This window comes from Gossypium arboreum, chromosome 4 (assembly GCF_025698485.1).
Source record: "Gossypium arboreum isolate Shixiya-1 chromosome 4, ASM2569848v2, whole genome shotgun sequence".
Lineage (NCBI taxonomy): Eukaryota > Viridiplantae > Streptophyta > Magnoliopsida > Malvales > Malvaceae > Gossypium > Gossypium arboreum.
The window spans coordinates 41,989,118-42,007,840 of NC_069073.1; the positions used below are offsets into that span (position 1 = coordinate 41,989,118).

An 18,723-nucleotide genomic window follows, 5' to 3' on the forward strand; every position below is an offset into this window, starting at 1 on the left:
TTCAGGAGTTTTGGGTTTTCTTATGTTTTGTTATCCTTGTGCTTTTGAGATGTTTTCTTTCATAAGTATGAACTAAACCCCCTAAATACCTAAGGAAAATGAAACCTAAGATGGATCTTGTTATTATTATCTGAATTGTATGATAAATATTTGACTTGTTCTTAATTATGTGTTCTTAATTCTTGTTTTGATATTCCAGGATATTGATTCAAGTTAAGCTCTTATTCAGAGGAGGAATAGACCCTGTCTAAGAGTAAATTTTTCATAATCAAGCGGAGTTGATTGCACGCCTAGAGATAAGGTAACAAGATTTTGCCAGATTAGGGTAAAACCTAATAAGGGAATCCATAGATCGAGTTAATGCAATTCTAGGGTGTTAATTAGAAAGAGATTTCAATTATTCAACCTAGGGTTAGACGTTATTAGTCTCGAGAGAGATAATAATATAACTTAGGGATTTCTACGGATCAAGTCAAATAAATAAATCGTCTGATTCAGAGTCAAATAACAAGTGAAGTCTAGGTGGATTTTTCCTTAGGTATTGTCTTAATCAATTGAATTTTCTCAAATTTTCTTTCTATGCATTCTTAGTTTAGTAATTAGTTTAGATAACCAAACCTCTTAATTTTTAGGCTAGATAATAAAAAGGAAGTAAATACTAGTACTCGTGGTTCCTTTAGGTTCGAATATCCGGTCTTGCTGAACTATACTACTGTTCGATAGGTACACTTGTCTTAATCGTGATAATAAGTTAGTCTCAAGAATAATTCATTTATAAATTTTTAAAATCTGTCACGAATATCACGCATCAAGTCTTTGGCGCCGTTGCCGGGGAACTAGGATATTAGGAACACTCGATTTTTATTACTTTAGTCATTTTACTTTTATTGCACTTTAAATTTTTATTTTATTTTCTAATTCTTCATTTATTTTCTTCTGACAGGTTTATCTAGTTTATGACCAGAAAAAACCCGTCAGAACCACTACTTTTTGACGGTGAGATCAACTGCACAGTTTGGAAAAATTGAAGAGAAAGAAGGCGAAGCTTAAGATACACAGAGGACGAGCAAGAGGACGACACTTCAACCACAACTGAGGAGATGGCTGAAAACCAAGAAAATCTGCTACCTCCTGCTATTGCTGTTGATCCAGTAAATCAGAATCCTACTCCACACACTATGTATGATTATGCTAAACCTAATTTAACAGGAACTGAATTGAGCATAGTTAGGCCTACTGTTGCTGTAAATAATTTTGAACTGAAACTTAACACCATTCAAATGATCCAACAGTTTGTTCAGTTTGATGGTTTGCAAGACGAGGATCCCAACGCTCACTTGTCAAATTTCTTAGAGTTTTGCGACACTTTTAAAATTAATGGCATTTCTGATGACACCATTCACCTTCGGTTGTTTCCCTTTTCGTTGAGAAATAAGGCTAAACCGTGGTTGAACTCGTTGCCACGAGAATCGATCACTACTTGGTAATAGATGACTAAAAAAATTTTATTAAAATATTTTCTATCGGCTAAAATAGCCAAATTACATAATGATTTCTCCTCTTTTGTACAGATGGATTTAGAAATACTCTATGATGCATGGGAGAGATACAAGGACCTTTTGCGAAGATACCCTCACCATGGGTTAACACTCTGGCTACAGGTCCAAACGTTTCATAATAGCCTGAACCCTTCGACTCGGCAGATGATTGACGCAGCCGCTGGTGGAACTATCAATAATAAGACACCCAAGGTGGCTTACGAATTTATTGAGGAGATGTCACTGAATAACTATCAGTGGCAAGTTATGAGGACAAAGCCGACGAAAGCAGCTGGTGCTTTCAACCTCGATGCGGTTACTATGCTATCTAACCAAGTAGAACTCTTAAATAAAAAGATTGACAGTTTGTGTGGTTCTACTCAGGTACATCCAGTGATGAGGTGCGATTCGAATAGAGGAGGAGCATGCACATAATATCAACCCTTAAACCCTAGCATCGAGGAGGAACAAGTCCAATATATGGGTAACAATAACTCTAGACCCTAAAATAACCCGTATAGTAACACTTATAATGCAGGTTGGAGGAACTATCCCAATTTCTCGTGGGGCGATCAAGGGAATCAGACGCCACAACATCCTCCGGGTTTTCAACAACCACCTTACTAGCAAGAAATTGAGGAGATGTTAACAAAATTCATATCGGTTTCAGAAACTCATTTCTAGAATACCAAGACAGCCCTTAAAAATCAACAAGCGTCAATCCAAGGGCTTGAAACTCAGATAGTGTAACACCCCGTACCCGAGACCGTTGCCGGAGTCGAACACGAGGTGCTAACAAACTTAATTCATTTATTTGCACAGTCCATTTTAAAAATTTGCAGACAAGCTGGCTAACTGCGTCACTGTCACCTTAAAAATCATATCTCGAGTTCCAAAACTCGAAAACCAGTTCCGTAAATTTTTCATGAAACTAAACTCATATGTGCATCTACAAATTTTTTTCTAGAATTTTCGACTACTCTGACCTTCATGCATTACGACTTAGATATCTCCCTGTACAGGGCTTCAATACTTACTCCATTTGTTTTTAAAGAAACTAGACTCGAAAAGGAATCTGTAAATATAGTGCATGACTTATAATTATCTCTGGTTAATTTATAGTGAATTTCCAAAGTCGGAATAGGGGATCCAGAAATCGCTCTGGCCCTGTTTCACGAAAACTTAAACATCTCACAAAATACGGCTCATATGATCGTTTCGTTACTTTCATATGAAAATAGATTCATCATGGTTTGATTAAATAATTTATTCACTATTTAATTCTATTCCTACTATTTTTACCGATTTTTCACATCCACATCACTGCTGCTGTCAGCATCTATTTTTAAGGTAAACTTTACCTATTTCATGGTTTTCCATGGATCAACTAAAATTTTGTCATACATAGCACCAAAATGATCGTGATTAACCATTCCAATGGCTAATCGTTACCAACATTTCCATAACACTCCATGATCATCACACAAAATGATTATAACGCTATGCTCAAAATATATATAAGCCATTTTCGCATGGTTAACCAAATATATACATTACCGAAAGGTAAATGACCAACAACAAAAGGGTAGTCCTATACATGCCATTTTCAGAGTTCAACTAAAAGAGTACCAAAAGGGCTTTGATAGTGTGGATGACTTCGACTTTGACACTCCGAATCCGATGGTGACGAACCAAAATCTATAAAACAAAGAATCAAAGAAACGGAATAAGCATTTAATGCTTAGTAAGTTTTGAGTAATGAAATCATGCACAATCAAGTATAGCATTCATATGACTAAACGAATAATTTCATATACACATATTCTCACAATCATACCTACTTCACATTTCCAACCCTTATATTCATACATAAGGAATCAACTTGACTAAAGGTAGGAAGTTTGTTAATCGATTGAGCGAATACTATTTAAAAGGAATCAATTATTCGATGCATATACAAAACATACCTCATCGTTGGGGTTTTACGGCGTATTAATTGAAATTATTACGGTGAGATTGCTCATTCCCAAACCAAGTACCTTCGAATTAGCGGATATAGCTACTCGCTCAAATGCCTTGATTTAGCTTGGTTATAGTAACTCGCACAAATGCCTTGGGACTTAGCCGGATATAGTAAATCGCACAAATGCCTTCGGGACTTAGCCCAGATATAGTAACTCGTACAAATGCCTTCAGGACATAGCCCGGTTATAGTAACTCACACAAATGCCTTCGGGACTTAGCCCGGTAATAGTAACTCGCACAAATGCTTTCGGGACTTAGCCCTGTTATCATCCGAATAATCATGCACATATATCAATAAATCATGACACATCCTTATTTCATTTTTATTACTAAAGCTCAAACACAAGACATTTATCAAACCTTACCAATTTCGGCTCAATAGACACATACAAAGAGCATGATTTTGACTTGCTGCATAACATGACCTCTATTCGCATTCGGATGCCCGTTATAAGTATAAACTAATTACCTCAATATATGTAACTCAAGTAGATTCATTATATCACCGTTTATTTGTTATGCTTATATGTCATGACTTAAACAAATCATAAACTAAGTTCCATTGCTTGAAGACTTACCTCGGTTGTTGTCGAACGATTTCAACAGCTATTCGACTACTTTTTCCTTTCCTTTATCAGATTTAGTTCCCCTTTGCTCTTGAGCTTAAATTTAAACAAATAAATTTATTTAATTATTTTTCACTTGGGCAATTCCATTCAATACATGTATGTCATACAATCTAAGTACAATGACCTTGTACAATACTATTTAAACATCATGCATTATCAAATTTCATCAACACCATCTAACTTCATATGGAAACACATATCATCCCAAGTCGGTACACAATTCAAATGCATCATTTAAATTGTCAAAGTCCACAATTTAGTCATATCTCTCTACCATATTTTCTTCACTTAAACCGAATTAGCAAGCCCATATAGTCTTTGGCCGAATGCTATATAACCCAAGTCATCAAGAGTTTTATTATTTAACACTTAGATATCCATTCAAAACACTTAACCGGCCTTTGACCAAGACTTTAAACAAAGTCTATGTTCGGCTATCACACATATGGGCATTATTAGTTTAAAGTTTTAACAAGATTAATTTCTTTGATCTTAACCTAAATGACAACTCCCATTCTCCTTATTTCAACCGAATTATTCATAACATCAAGACTAAAATTTTTGCACCTTGAACTTCATACATTTATAAAAACTTTCATAACTTATTTGGCCTTATCAAGAACCATTTAACATGCAAGGAAAAATAATCATAGAGGAAGAAGTTAACATTCTAAATAGACTCAATTTTTGACCGAATGTACAAGGTGTCTCTAAGCTACTCATCCAAAAATCTTTACCCCATTCTAGTCATTCCCCCATTGTTCCCTGCATCATGAAAATAGCCCCTAATTCCAACATTTAATCATTCGGCATCTTGCTTAAATCACCATAGGAAATCTCAACTTTCTCGACATTACCAAGAGTGCATTCACAAATTAACTTAGCATAATATAAAGCCAAAGCAAAAAATTCAAAGCTTACCTCCTAATAGCTAAAGATGAATGCCAAATTGCTCTAGGTAAGTTTTCCCTTATTTTTCCTCTTTGTTTCGGCTTGAGAGAGGTAGGAGAAGAAGATGAACACCATCCTCTTTCTTCTCTTTTATTTAATTCATTTTATTACAATTATTAATTCATTTGTTAATACAAAATTGTTTTAAATTTGAATTGGTGGAGCATTATCTTTTCTTGGCCGGCCACTATGTTCATTATGGGTAAATTGACATGCAAAACCACTCTTTTCAATGCATGTACTAATAGACCATTGTAAGATTAACCTCTCACTTTCCAACAATGTTTCATATAAGTCCATTTTAATAAATCCACATAAAAATGATCGAATTAATGCATGAAACTTTCACACATGCATTTACTCAAATCATAAACACAGAATATAACTTTTAATTATTTATAAGACTCAGTTTCGTGGTCCCAAAACCACTTTTCGACTAGGGTCAATTTAGGCTGTCACAACTCTCCCCCACTTAAGAAATTTTCGTCCCCGAAAATCTTACCGGTAAATAGGTTTGGGTATCGTTCTTTTATAGAGTTCTCGGTTTCCCAAGTAGCTTCTTCGATTCCGTGTTTGAGCCATAACACCTTTACTAACGGAACCCTTTTGTTTCGCAACTCTTTCACTTCACGAGCTAGGATACGAATCGGTTCTTCTTCATAACTCAAGTCAGATTGAATTTCAACCTCTGATGGACTAATTGTGACAGCCCAAAATTGACCCTAGTCGGAATGTGGTTTCGGTACCACAAAACCAAGGCATAAAAATAATTTAAAATTTATTTTGATGCCTATAATATGTGTGTGCTCATGTGTGAATTTTGAATTCTTTGATTTAGTTAATTTGATTGTGAATTGAAAGAAAAAGGACTCATGTGAAAGGATTTAAAAATATGTAGCTAATTTCAAGAGGTTAATAAAGGAATGAAGCAAAATAAATGGAGTTGCATGTCAAATACTCCATTTATTTTGAATGAGTGGCCGGCCATGTCTAGATTATGGGCAAGGGGACATGTTTCCAACATGTTTAGTTAGTGCATTATGTAGAAAGAATTAAGAAATGAAAAAAAAAATGAGCATGGATGCCCCCCCATGGTGCCGTAGCTAGAGAGAAAGAAAGAAAAAAAAGTTGTCATTCATCCTTTCTTTGAGCAAAGACTAAGAAAGAAAAAAACAAAAAAATTGTTCATCTTTTCCCTCCTTCCTTTGGCCGAAATTCCTAAGAGGAAGAAGAGATTTTGCTTCATTTTCTTTGTTTAGAAGAGATCTAGAAGGAGATTTGGCTAAACTTGCATCAAGATTAAGGTATGTATGAGGTTGTGTCATGAGATTCATGCTTGTTTTGGTTGCTAACTTGATGTGCATGTTAGCCATGGTTCAAATCCTTGTTATGCCATGAAAAATGGTATTTGGCCAAGGTTGATATTGTGTTAAAGCCATTGCATGCTAAATGTGAAGCTTGCTAATGATGCATGCAATGATGGATTGACTACTCTTGAAATTTCTTTGTAGCAATCTTGAGTAAGACATTGAGTTCTTTGTTTAACCATGACCAAAGTTCAATGGGGTATGATTGTGATGTATTCGCCATGATGCATTCATGAGCATGATTTATGCTTGTTACTTGATTGGTAAAATTTGTGTTTTAGAGGGTTATGAACACCTTGAGATTCGCCATGCACCTATATGTGTATATATGTTTGCACATGATATTTTGATTATGAAGAAAGTGATAAATATGTTTGTTTAAAGAAGAAATTTGTTGAAGAATGTCGTGAAATTTGCATGTACATTCGGCCTAGTACATGTATAGTGTGAAAAACCTTGAAATTATTTTTGATTTTGTGTATTTATGACCATGTGTAATCGGCGACATGAGTAATTTGAGCACTTGATGTTATGTTAAAATTCTTGAGCTTAAATATATGGATGTATGTATATGTGGCCATATAATGGCGTTTTGGTTCAAAGGTTGAATGATAAATTATAATAAAGTGAGATGATATGAGATGCGAATGTGATTTACTAGTAAACATTATTGATAGAAATATTGAATACTTCTACTTGTATTCATTAAGCTCAAGAGCAAAAGGAGCTAAATCCAATAAAGGGAAGGAAAAAGTAGTCGAATAGCCATCGGAATCGTTCGACAACATCCGAGGTAAGTTTTCGAGTATCGAAACTTAGATTTTGATTCGATTGAATGAAGTAATAAGCAATCGAAATTCTGCCTTGTATATGGCCATTGAGCGAAATGATATTTTGTTAAGTGAATTGTGCATAAAAGTTTTGTTGTGAAAATGAAACAAAGATGTGTATGAATGTTCGAGTGATATCCGGGCTAAGCCCGAAGGCAATTGTGCGAGCTATGATATCCGGGCTAAGCCCGAAGGCAATTGTGCGAGCTATGATACCCGGGCTAAGCCCGAAGGCAATTGTGCGAGTTGTGATATCCGGGTTAAGTCCCGAAGGCATTTGTGCGGGTTACCATAACCGGGCTATGTCCGAAGGTGTTTTGAACGAGTAGCTATATCCGGATAAACTCTGAAGGTATGTGATTTGAAATTTATAAGCTGCTGGAAAATTTTCAGTTATTGCATTTGTGAAATCCCCAACAAGGTATGTTTTGTGTGTGCTTTGCACACTATGAGTAAATGCGTACGAATATTCGCTCTAATGATAAATGAGCTATCGGCATTAACTAGGCCATTATTTGTGTATGAATATTAGAGTTGGGATTGTGAAGTAAGCATGTCTTTGAGAAATTGTGCATATGAATTATTGTTTAGGTACTTGAATGCTATGCTTTGGTTGTGTGTATATTATGGCTCGAAACTTACTAAGCATAAATTGCTTACTCCGTTTCTTTGTTTCTCTGATTATAGATTTTGCTCGTTAGCGATCGGATTCGGGATCATAGAAGTTGAAGTCAACCACACTATCAAAGCCCTTTTTGGTACTCCTTTAGTTGAGTTCGGATATGGCATGTATAGGACTACCCTCGGTTATTTTTAAGTACTTGTGATGTATATGTGTACGGCCATGCGAAAATGGTTCGTAATAGTGGAGTATGGAATTAGACCATTTGTGGTTTGTAATTATATATGGTTTCATGATGTGATTATGGATTGGAATGGGAGTGTTGGTCACATGATCAGCCATTGGAATGGCTAAATATGATCATATGTGGACCCATGTATGGCAAGACCATAGTTGGCCCATGGAGACTACAAATTAGGTAAAGCCTACCTTAAAAACAGATGCTGCCAGCTGCAGTGACGTGGATGGGGAAAATCACCAAAATTTGTAGGAATGGTGTTAAATAGTGAATAAATTATGTGATCGAACCTTGACGAGTCTATTTTCATATGAAAGTAACGAAACGATCATATGATCAGTATACCGAGAGATATTAAAGTTCTCGTGAGACAGGGCCAGAATGGTTTCTGGGTCCCCTGTCGCGACTTTAAAAATTCACTATAAATTATCCCCAAATAATTAGGAGTCATGCCTTATATGTGCAGATTCCATTTTGAGTCTAGTTTCATTATAAACAAACTCCACCAGTATTATATCCCTTTACAGAGAGATATTCAAGTTGTAACGTGCGAAGGTCAGAGCAGTTGATCCCTGTAACATGGGTGACTTTAACTAATAAACTGTACCAATTGGCCCGACCAAAAATTCTAGAAATAAATCCATGGAAGGATATATGAGTCTAAATTCAGGGAAAATTTACGGAATCAGTTTCTGAGTTTTGAAACTCGAGATATGATTTTTAAGGCGACAGTGACGCAGTTTTCCAGCCTGTCTGGAAATGCCAAATTGGTCGGTGCTTTAAGAGGACTTGGCTCGTTAACCCCTCGCGTCCGACACCGGCGATGGTCTCGGGTTCGGGGTGTTACACTAATTATGTGCGAAGGATCAGATCTGTAACGTTGAAGCATCGAAACATGAAAAACGTTGTGAATCCTTTCAAGTTCAGGGGGTAAAAGCAACCTATATGCAACTGGACCAACTCGTTCGGAGATTTCATACGGCCCAATGAATCTCGGACCCAGTTTGCCCTTACGGCCAAATCTGAGTATCTTTTTCCAAGGTGAAACCTTAAGAAACACTTTGTCTCCCACCTGATACTCAATATCTCTTCGTTTTAAATCCGCGTACGACTTCTGACGATCGGATGCTGCCTTCAGACTTTCACGAATTATTTTTACTTTTGCTCAGCATCTTTGATCAAATCAACTCCGAAAATTTTACCTTCACAGAGCTCCGTCCAGAACAATGGTGTATGGCATTTACGACCGTACAAAGCCTCGTAAGGTGCCATCTTAATACTTGATTGAAAACTATTGTTGTAAGCGAATTCAATCAAAGGTAAATACCGTTCCCATGAACCACTAAACTCAAGGATGCAACATCTCAACATATCCTTGAGTATCTGAATTATCCGCTCGGATTGACCATCGGTTTGGGGATGAAAAGCAGTGCTAAAATGCAGCTTGGTACCCAAAGCTTCTTGTAATTTCTTCCAAAATCGCGAGGTGAATCTCGGATCTTTATCCGACACAATAGAAATAGGTACCCCGTGTAATCTCACAGTCTGAGAAACATACAATTCAGCTAGTTTATCCAATGAAAAATCCGACGCACGGGGATAAAGTGAGTGACTTAGTCGATCTATCAACAACAACCCAAATCGCATCTTTCTTACTTGCCGACATCGGCAACCCGGATACAAAATCCATCGTGACTCGATCCCATTTCCATTCGTGTATCATGATCGGTGAAGTAAACCCGTAGGCACTTGATGTTCCGCCTTCACTTGCTGACATATTAAACATTTCGAAACAAAATTGGAAATGTCTCGTTTCTTACCATGCCACCAGAACTGACGTCTCAGATCGTTGTACATTTTCGTACTCTCCGGGTGAATTGACATTTGGCTACAATGAGCTTCGTTCAGAATCATCGAAATAAGTTCTGAATTTCTTGGAACACACAAACGACTTCTGAACCTCAAACAATCGTCATCATCAATTTGAAACTCTGATTCCATATTCGAAACACATTCAGCCCGTCTTGCGACCAATTCATCATCGACTTTCTGAGCTTCACGAATTTGATGAATCAACAATGGTTTGGCCTTTCATTCTACTACTAACACATTGTCGGATAGAACAGACAAGTGTACATTCATCGCTCGTAAAGCAAATAGTGATTTACAACTTAAAGCATCCGCAACCACATTAGCCTTTCCCGGGTGATAGTCAATGACAAGCTCATAATCTTTTAACAACTCGAGCCAACGTCTTTGTCGCAGATTCAATTCTCTTTGAATCATCAAATATTTGAGACTTTTGTGATCCGAATATACATGGCACTTCTCACCAAATAAGTAATGTCACCATATTTTCAAAGCGAACACGATGGCAGCTAGTTCGAGATCATGGGTCGGATAATTTTTCTCATGTGGCTTCAGTTGTCTCGACGCATAAGCTACAACTCGACCCTCTTGCATCAATACACAACCCAACCCAAGTAGGGATGCATCACTATAAATGACAAACTCTTTGCCTAATTCGGGCTGCACTAGTACTGGAGCTTCAGTCAAATAAGTTTTCAGTTGATCAAAAATTTTCTGACACTTTTCTGTCCATTCAAACTTAACATCTTTCTGAAGTAGTTTCGTTATTGGTGTGGCTATCATCGAGAAACCCTTTACAAAGCGCCTGTAGTAACCGGCAAGCCCCAAAAAGCTCCGAACTTCAGTAATATTTCTCGGAGGCTTCCAGTTAAGTATGACTAAAATTTTGCTCGGATCAACTCGAATACCCGATGCAGATACCACATGTCCCAAGAAGCTAACCTCTCTTAACCAGAACTCACACTTACTGAACTTAGCATACAACTACTTATCCCGTAAAATTTACAACACTAATCCCAAGTGTTCAGCATGATCGGTTTCATTTCTCGAATAGACCAAAATATCATCGATAAACACAACTACAAACCGATCTAAATACGGTCTGAAGATGCGATTCATCAGATCCATAAATACTGCGGGGGCATTAGTGAGCCCAAACGGCATCACTAAGAATTCGTAGTGACCGTATCTCGTTCTGAAAGCAGCTTTGGGTATGTCCAAATCTCAAATTCGCAACTGATAATAACCCGATCTCAAATCTATCTTTGAAAACACCAAGGCTCCCTTTAGTTGATCAAACAAATCATCAATACGCGGTAACGGATATTTATTCTTTATTGTCAGTTTATTCAGCTGACGATAGTCGATGCACAACCTCATGGTTCCATCCTTCTTTTTTCACAAACAATACTGGTGCACCCCAAGGTGAGAAACTTGGTCGAGCGAAACCTCTATCCGTCAACTCTTGCAACTGAGCTTTCAACTCTTTTAACTCGGTTGGTACCATACGATACGGAGCTATCGAAATCAGTGTAGTCCCAGGTACAAGCTCAATACCAAACTCTACCTCCCGAACAGGTGGTAAACCCGGTAATTCTTCGGGAAAAACATCCGGGTATTCACAAACCACCGGCACAGATTCAGGTTTCTTTTCTAACTGTTTGTCATCAAGTACATGCGCAAGGTATGCTTCACACCCCTTCCTTACATATTTCTGAGCCAACATCGATGATATTACAGCTGGCAACCCATTCAAGTCAGTAGACTCAACTCGGATTATCTCGTTATTTACACACCTCAAATCAATGGTTTTTCCTTTGTAATTTACAATTGCATCATGTACGGTCAACCAATCCATACCGAGGCTAATATTAAATTCATCAAACGGTAAAAGCATCAAATCGGCCGGAAAACAGGAACCTCGGATTACTAGGGGACATTTCTTACACACTTTGTCAACAAGTACATAACGACCCAAGGGATTCGACACTCGAATTACAAACTCAGTAGACTCAACAAGTAAAGTATTACTGGATGCTAAGGTTTCACATATATAAGAATGAGTAGAACCAGGGTCAATCAAAGCAATCACATTAGTATCAAAGAGAGTAAAAGTACCGGAAATAACATCTGGCGAGGAAGCATCCTCGCGTGCGCGTATAGCATAAGCCCTAGCAGGAGCACGAGCCTCAAATCTGGTTGTAGCGTCTCTAGATCCTCTCTGACCACCACTAGGATTTCCCATGTTTCTAGATGGTCTACCTCGAGCAGTGGTAGCACTCGGTTTCCCACTTTGATTTACATTCTGTTCAGACAATCTCGGGCAATCTTTAATAAAGTGGTCAACTGATCCGCACTTGTAACAGGAGCGGTCATGGAATCTACAACTCCCCGAATGCCATTTACCACAATATGGCACACTGCTCGCATCTCGACGCTCATTTCCAACACTGGCGATCAAGTGACTCGTGTACCCATTGGGGTCGATCACGATCTCGTCTAGAAAAGCCCAAGTGTCTCTAGATCGGCCTAAATCATCTCTCGAATTTCTTTGATGATTGTTGAAAGGGCTTTCCAAGATCTCTTCTGAAACTCCTTTGCTCCCATATCGCCTTTTCTTTTCTCCTCATCGAGCTCCTCGGCTTTGCAAGCTCGCTCGACAAGTACCACAAATTCTCGGATTTCTAAAATGCCAACATACAGGTTTATATCATCATTCAGTCCATCCTCGAAATGTTTACACATCACAACTTCTGAAGAAATGCATTCTCGAGCGTACCGGCTAAGTCTTACAAACTTTCGTTCATAATCGATGAATCGACATGGAACCTTGTTTAAGTTCAAGAAATTCCTTCGCATTTTTGATCAATGAATCTCGATCGATATACTTTTTCCAAACTCGGTTTGGAAAAACTCCCAAGTTACTTGCTCTCTGGGCACAACAGAAATCAACGTATTCCACCAATAGTAGGTAGAATCACGTAGCAAGGAGATAGTACACTTTAGGCACTCATCGGGTGTGCAAGATAGCTCATCGAGTACCCGAATAGTGTTGTCCAACAAAAATTCAGCTTGCTCGGCATCATCGCTGTCCGTAGCTTTAAATTCAAGAGCCCGTGTTTTTGGATTCATCAACTGGGGCTTATTTGACCTTATTTGGTCGATTCGGAGGTATTGTAGGTGCGGGGGTTGTATTAGTCGGGAATGGAGGTTGTGGAACAGCCGTATTAGTTCGAATGTATTGGTTGAACCAATCATTCATCACGCTATAAAAAGCTTGTCTAGCTTCGTCATTCGATTACTAGCAATAGGTTGAGAGTCCATGGCTGTCCCTTGTGGGAGCAAAGCGCTACACTCTCAAGATCATCACTACTGCTCGGTTGGGATCGGATCCATTACTATAAACAAACATATTTTTAACTGTCAGAAATCACCACACTATCAAATAGACACATAATGGCATGTATAGCTAGACCCAAACGTATTACGGTAGTCCTAGAATCGACTAAACCGTGGCTCTGATACCAATAAAATTGTAACACCCCGTACCCGAGACCGTTTCCGGAGTCCAACACGAGGTGCTAACAGACTGAATTCATTTATTTGCACAGTCCATTTTAGAAATTTGCAGACAAGTTGGCTAACTGCGTTACTGTCACCATAAAAATCATATCTCGAGTTCCAAAACTCGAAAACCAGTTCTGTAAATGTTTCCTGAAACTAGACTCATATGTCCATCTACAAATTTTTTTCTAGAATTTTTGGTCAAGCCAATTAGTACAGTTTATTAGTTAAAGTCTCCCCTGTTTCAGGGTTTGACTACTCCGACCTTCGTGCATTACAACTTATATATCTCCCTGTACAGGGCTTTAATACTTATGCCGTTTGTTTCTAAAGAAACTAAACTCAAAAAGGAATCTGTACATATAGGGAATGACTTCTAATTATCTATGGTCAATTTATAGTTAATTTCCAAAGTCAGAATAGGGGATCCAGAAATTGCTCTGGCCCTATTTCACGAAAACTTAAACATCTCACAAAATACGGCTCATATGATCATTTTGTTACTTTTATATGAATATAGATTCATCAAGGTTCGATTACATAATTTATTCACTATTTAATTCCATTCCTACTATTTTTAGCGATTTTTCAAATCCAAATCACTACTGCTGTCAGCATCTATTTTTAAGGTAAACTTTACCTATTTCATGGTTTTCCATGGATCAACTAAAATTTTGTCATACATAGCACCAAAATGATCGTGATTAACCATTCCAATGGCTAATTGTTACCAACATTTCCATAACACTCCATGATCATCATACAAAATGATTATAACGCTATGCTCAAAATATATATAAGCCATTTTCGCATGGCTAACCAAATATATACATTACCGAAAGGTACTTGACCAACAACAAAAGAGTAGTCCTATACATGCCATTTTCAGAGTTCAACTAAAAGAGTACCAAAAGGGCTTTGATAGTGTGGATGACTTCGACTTTGACACTCCCGAATCCGATAGCTGACGAACCAAAATCTATAAAACAAAGGATCAAAGAAACGGAATAAGCATTTAATGCTTAGTAAGTTTTTGAATAATGAAATCATGCACAACTGAAGTATAGGATTCATATGACTAAACGAATAATTTCATATACACATATTCTCACAATCATACCTACTTCACATTTCCAACCCTTATATTCATACATAAGGAATCAACTTGACTAAAGGCCGGAAGTTTGTTAATCGATTGAGCGAATAATATTTAAAAGGAATCAATTATTCCGATGCATATACAAAACATACCTCATCGTTGGGGTTTTACGAGCGTATTAATTGAAATTATTACAGTGAGTTGCTCATTCCCAAACCATGTACCTTCGGGAATTAGCCGGATATAGCTACTCGCTCAAATGCCTTCGGGATTTAGCCCGGTTATAGTAACTCGCACAAATGCCTTTGGGACTTAGCCCGGATATAGTAACTTGTACAAATGCCTTCGGGACTTAGCCCGGATATAGTAACTCGTACAAATGCCTTCGAGACTTAGCGCGGTTATAGTAACTCGCACAAATACCTTCGGGACTTAGCTCGGTTATAGTAACTCGCACAAATGCCTTCGGGACTTAGCCCGGTTATCATCCGAATAATCATGCACATATATCAATAAATCATGACACATCCTTATTTCATTTTTATTACTAAAGCTCAAACACAAGACATTTATCAAACCTTATCAATTTCGGCTCAATGGCCACATACAAAGAGCATGATTTTGACTTGCTTCATAACATGACCTCTATTCGCATTCGGATGCCCGTTATAAGTATAAACTAATTACCTCAATATATGTAACTCAAGTAGATTCATTATATCACCGTTTATTTGTTATGCTTATATGTCATGACTTAAACAAATCATAAACTAAGTTCCATTGCTCGAAGACTTACCTCGGTTGTTTTCGAACGATTTCAACAGCTATTCGACCACTTTTTCCTTTCCTTTATCAGATTTAGTTCCCCTTTGCTCTTGAGCTTAAATTTAAACAAATAAATTTATTTAATTATTTTTCACTTGGGCAATTCCATTCAATACATGTATGTCATACAATCTAAGTACAATGACCTTGTTCAATACTATTTAAACATCATGCATTATCGAATTTCATCAACACCATCTAACTTCATATAGAAACACATATCATCCTAAGTCGGTACACAAGTCAAATGCATCATTTAAATTGTCAAAGTCCACAATTTAGTCATATCTCTCTACCATAGTTTCTTCACTTAAACCGAATTAGCAAGCCCATATAGTCTTTGGCCGAATGCTATATAACCCAAGTCATCAAGAGTTTTATTATTTAACACTTAGATATCCATTCAAAACACTTAACCGGCCTTTGACCAAGACTTTAAACAAAGTCTATGTTCGGCTATCACACATATGGGCATTATTAGTTTAAAGTTTTAACAAGATTAATTTCTTTGATCTTAACCTAAATGACAACTCCCATTCTCCTTATTTCAACCGAATTATTCATAACATCAAGACTAAAATTTTTGCACCTTGAACTTCATACATGTATAAAAACTTTCATAACTTATTCGGCCTTATCAAGAACCATTTAACATGCAAGGAAAAATAATCATAGAGGAAGAAGTTAACATTCTAAATAGACTCAATTTTTGACTGAATGTACAAGGTGTCTCTAAGCTACTCATCCCAAAATCTTTACCCCATTCTAGTCATTCCCCCATTGTTCCCTGCAACATGAAAATAGCCCCTAATTCCAACATTTAATCATTCGGCATCTTGCTCAAATCACCATAGGAAATCTCAACTTTCTTGACATTACCAAGAGTGCATTCACAAATTAACTTAGCATAATATAAAGCCAAATCAACAAATTCAAAGCTTACCTCCTAATAGCTAAAGATGAATGCCGAATTGCTCTAGGTAAGTTTTCCCTTATTTTTCCTCTTTGTTTCGGCTTGAGAGAGGTAGGAGAAGAAGATGAACACCATCCTCTTTCTTCGCTTTTATTTAATTCATTTTATTACAATTATTAATTCATTTGTTAATACAAAATTGTTTTAAATTTGAATTGGTGGAGCATTATCTTTTCTTGGCCGGCCATTATGTTCATTATGGGTAAATTGACATGCAAAACCACTCTTTTCAATGCATGTACTAATAGACCATTGTAAGATTAACCTCTCACTTTCCAACAATGTTTCATATAAGTCCATTTTAATAAATCCACATAAAAATGATCAAATTAATGCATGAAACTTTCACACATGCATTTACTCACATCATAAACACAGAATATAACTTTTAATTATTTATAAGACTCGGTTTCGTGGTCCCGAAACCACTTTTCGACTAGGGTCAATTTAGGGCTGTCACAGATAGGCCAACTTGCCAAACTGATTTCTAAGCGACCACAAGGTAGTTTGCCGAGTAACACTAAACCTAACCCAAGGGAGAAAATCAATGTAATTACCATTCAAGATGCGGAAGAGTTAGTTGCACCTGAACCAGAATTGAAGTAAGAAATTGTGGTAAGTAAAGGTAAGGGTGAGGTGGACCACAATGACCAGAAACTGGTAAGTAAAGAATACAAACCTCATGTGCCATACCCAAACGCGGCAAGGAAAGACTGCACAGAAGAATAATTCGGTAAATTTCTTAAATTATTAAAAAAATTACATATTAACTTACCATTTACTGAAGCTCTTTCGCAGATGCCAAACACAGTCAAATTCTTAAAGGAGCTTTTAACAAATAAATGAAAGTTGGATAAGGCGTCGCATGTGGAGTTGAATGCAGTTTGCTCAGCCATTCTACAGAATAAGCTACCTAACAAATTGAAAGATCCAGGGAGTTTTACGATTCCTTGTTTAATTGGTAGTTTAGATGTTCATAATGCATTGGCTGACTTAGGGGCAAGCATTAATGTTATGCCTTATAAAATGTTTAAATAGCAAGGTCTTGGGAAACCCAAACTGTGACAGCCCTAATTTGACCCTAGTTGAAAAGTGGTTTCGGGACCATAAAACCAAGTTATAAAAATAATTAACCGTTATATTCTATGCTTATTGTATGTGTAAATGCATGTGTGAAAGTTTCATGCTTTAATTTTGTCATTTGTATGTGAAATTTACTAAATAGGACTTATGTGAGACAATTGTGAAATGTGATAGGTTAATTTTAAAGTAGTCTATTAATGCATGTTATAAAAAGGATGGACTTGCATGTCAAATATTCATTTTTTTATGTAGTGGTCGGCCATGATGATGTTTTATATAGAATATATGTATTATTTATTAGTTAAATGGCTTTATATTTTATAATATTAATAAAAAAATAAGAGAAAAAGGGGTGATGAAATAAAGTTTCATCTTTGTTCTTCTTGGCCGAATTGAAAGAAAGAAAATGGGGCAAGACTTTCGGTCATTTTAAGCTTGAGGAAGATTAGTAAATTATGTTAGTTTTTGAAATTTTAAGCTTGTTTTAAGTTAATTAGTTAGTTTCATACTTAGCCCATGTCAAAACTTTGAAATTTGGGTGATGATTTGAGCATTCGGTTTTGGTTGATAAGGGAGGGAATTGGATTATTGTCTTTATATTTTGATGAAGAATTGTTGAAGAGAAAAGTTTGAGTTAGTTAAGGTTATAAATTGCTAATACTCATACGTATAATAGCCGAACATGGATTTGCTTAATGACTTGAACAAATGCCATTTGGGTGTTTTGAAATGAATAAATTAGATGTTTGATCATCTAAGGGTTCGGCATTGTGCATGATTTTTAAGAGTATGATGTTGAATAATATGAGTATTGGAATGTGAGTAATGTTATGCATAGGTAAAATTATTATGTTCGGCTTTGGTATTATATATGTATAATTAATCTATTTTGCTAATAATATATAAGGTGATAAATAATAAGATTATTGATGACTTGTGTTTTATGACATTCGGCCAAGGACTATATGTGCTTGTTAATTGGGTTTAAGTGAAGTAAATATGACTGATGGATGTGATTAAGTTGTGGTTTATTGTTGACTTGTTTTGGTTGTATAAATTATCTTGTGAATTGGTTTGGAAGTGTTAAATAATGAGCATGCTTTGTGGCCG

The 18,723-nt window shown here is 36.7% G+C and overlaps 1 long non-coding RNA gene and 1 other non-coding gene across 2 annotated transcripts; one reads left to right on the forward strand and one right to left on the reverse strand.

The window, feature by feature from the left end:
* Window positions 1-1,539: 1,539 nt before the first annotated feature.
* LOC128292367 (small nucleolar RNA R71) lies at window positions 1,540-1,645 on the reverse strand. Its single transcript, XR_008282351.1, has one exon. It is a non-coding gene; the product is annotated as a small nucleolar RNA R71 (small nucleolar RNA).
* Window positions 1,646-7,250: 5,605 nt separating this feature from the next.
* On the forward strand, window positions 7,251-8,258 carry LOC128291864 (uncharacterized). Its single transcript, XR_008281809.1, has 2 exons — window positions 7,251-7,303; window positions 8,028-8,258. It is a non-coding gene; the product is annotated as an uncharacterized LOC128291864 (long non-coding RNA).
* The last annotated feature ends 10,465 nt before the right edge of the window (window positions 8,259-18,723 follow it).